This window comes from Palaemon carinicauda, chromosome 21 (assembly GCF_036898095.1).
Source record: "Palaemon carinicauda isolate YSFRI2023 chromosome 21, ASM3689809v2, whole genome shotgun sequence".
Lineage (NCBI taxonomy): Eukaryota > Metazoa > Arthropoda > Malacostraca > Decapoda > Palaemonidae > Palaemon > Palaemon carinicauda.
The window spans coordinates 112,117,838-112,120,337 of NC_090745.1; the positions used below are offsets into that span (position 1 = coordinate 112,117,838).

At 40.0% G+C, this 2,500-nt stretch overlaps 2 protein-coding genes across 4 annotated transcripts in view; one reads left to right on the forward strand and one right to left on the reverse strand.

Moving 5' to 3' along the window:
- The window catches only part of LOC137614745 (uncharacterized), a 112,403-nt gene that overhangs the window by 42,556 nt on the left and 67,347 nt on the right, over positions 1–2,500 (reverse strand). The window lies entirely within an intron of this gene.
- The window catches only part of LOC137615410 (nose resistant to fluoxetine protein 6-like), a 33,533-nt gene that overhangs the window by 6,031 nt on the left and 25,002 nt on the right, over positions 1–2,500 (forward strand). The window lies entirely within an intron of this gene.

A 2,500-nucleotide genomic window follows, 5' to 3' on the forward strand; every position in this document is an offset into this window, starting at 1 on the left:
AAATACGTCCGTCCCTTTACATTATTCTATTACCAATTAGAAATACGTCCTTCCCTCTACACCATTCTTCTACCAATTAAAAAAACCTTCTTCCCTCTACACTATTATTTTACCAATTAAAAATACATCCTTTCCTCCACACTATTCTTTTACCAATTAAAAATACGTCTTTCCCCCTACACTATTCTTTTACCAATTAAAAATGTACCCAGTATGACTCAAGAACCCGTCTAATCTCTGGGACCAAAACAAACCATGTACCTCGTATGATTTAAAAACCCATCCAATCTCAGGGACCAAAACAAACCATGTACCCAATATGACTTAATAACTCGTCCAACCTCTGGGACCAAAACAAACCATGTACCCAGTATGATTTAGGAACCCGTCCAATCTCTGGGACCCCAACAAATCATGTACCCCGTATGGTTTAAAACTCATCCAATCTCTGGTACCAAAACAAACCATGTACTCAGTATGACTTAAGAACTCGTCCAATCTCTGGGACCAAAACAAACCACGTACCTCGTATGATTTAAAAACTCATCCAATCTCTGGGACCAAAACAAACCATGTACCCATTATGACTTAAGAACTCGTCCAATCTCTGGGACCAAAACAAACCATGTACCCAGTATGATTTAAGAACCCGTCCAATCTCTGGGACCACAACAAATCATGTACCCCTTTGATTTGAAACTCATCCAATCTCTGGGACCTAAACAAACCATGTACTCAGTATGACTTAAGAACTCGTCCAATCTCTGGGACCAGAACAAACCATGTACCCTGTATGATTTAAAAACCCATCCAATCTCTGGGACCAAAACAAACCATGTACCCAATATGACTTAAGAACTCGTCCAATCTCTGAGACCAAAACAAACCATGTACCCAATATGACTTAAGAACCCGTCCAATCTCTGAGACCAAAACAAACCATGTACCCATTATGACTTAAGAGCCCGTTTAATCTCTAGGACCACAACAAATCATGTACCCCTTTAATTTAAAACTCATCCAATCTCTGGGACCTAAACAAACCATGTACTTAGTATGACTTAAGAACTCGTCCAATCTCTGGGACCAGAACAAATCATGTACCCTGTATGATTTAAAAACCCATCCAATCTCTGGGACCAAAACAAACCATGTACCCAATATGACTTAAGAACTCGTCCAATCTCTGAGACCAAAACAAACCAAGTACTCAATATGACTTAAGAACCCGTTCAATCTCTGAGACCAAAACAAACCATGTACCCATTATGAATTAAGAGCCTGTCTAATCTATGGGACCAAAACAAACCATGTACCCAATATGACTTAAGAACTCGTTCAATCTCTGGGACCAAAACAAACCCTGTACCCAATCTGACTTAAGAACTTGTCCCATCTCTGGGACCAAAACTAACCATGTACCCCGTATGATTTAAGAACCCGTCCAATCTCTGGGATAAAAAAAATTAAAACATGTATCCAGTATTATCTAAGAACCTGTCCAATCTCTGGGACCAAAACAAACCATGTACCCAATATTACTTAAGAACTCGTTCAATCTCTGAGACCAAAACAAACCATGTACCCATTATGACTTAAGAGCCCGTCCAATCTGAGACCAAAACAAACCATGCACCCATTACGACTTAAGAGCCCGTCCAATCTCTGGGACCATAACAAACCCTGTACCCAATCTGACTTAAGAACTTGTCTCATCGCTGGGACCAAAACAAACCATGTACCCAGTATGATTTAATAACCAGTCCAATCTCTGGGACCAAAACAAACCCTGTACCCAATCTGACTTAAGAACTTGTCCCATCACTGGGACCAAAACAAACCATGTACCCCGTATGATTTAAGAACCCGTCCAATCTCTGGGATAAAAAAAATTAAAACATGTATCCAGTATTATCTAAGAACCAGTCCAATCTCTGAGACCAAAACAAACCAAGTACTCAATATGACTTAAGAACCCGTCCAATCTCTGAGACCAAAACAAACCATGTACCCAGTATGATTTAAGAACCCGTCCAATCTCTGGGACCACAACAAATCATGTACCCCTTTGATTTAAAACTCATCCAATCTCTGGGACCTAAACAAACCATGTACTCAGTATGACTTAAGAACTCGTCCAATCTCTGGGACCAGAACAAACCATGTACCCTGTATGATTTAAAAACGCATCCAATCTCTGGGACCAAAACAAACCATGTACCCAATATGACTTAAGAACTCGTTCAATCTCTGAGACCAAAACAAACCATGTACCCATTACGACTTAAGAGCCCGTCCAATCTCTGGGACCAAAACAAACCCTGTACCCAATCTGACTTAAGAACTTGTCTCATCTCTGGGACCAAAACAAACCATGTACCCCGTATGATTTAAGAACCCGTCCAATCTCTGGGATAAAAAAAATTAAAACATGTATCCAGTATTATCTAAGAACCTGTCCAATCTCTGGGACCAAAACAAACCATGTACCCAATATGAC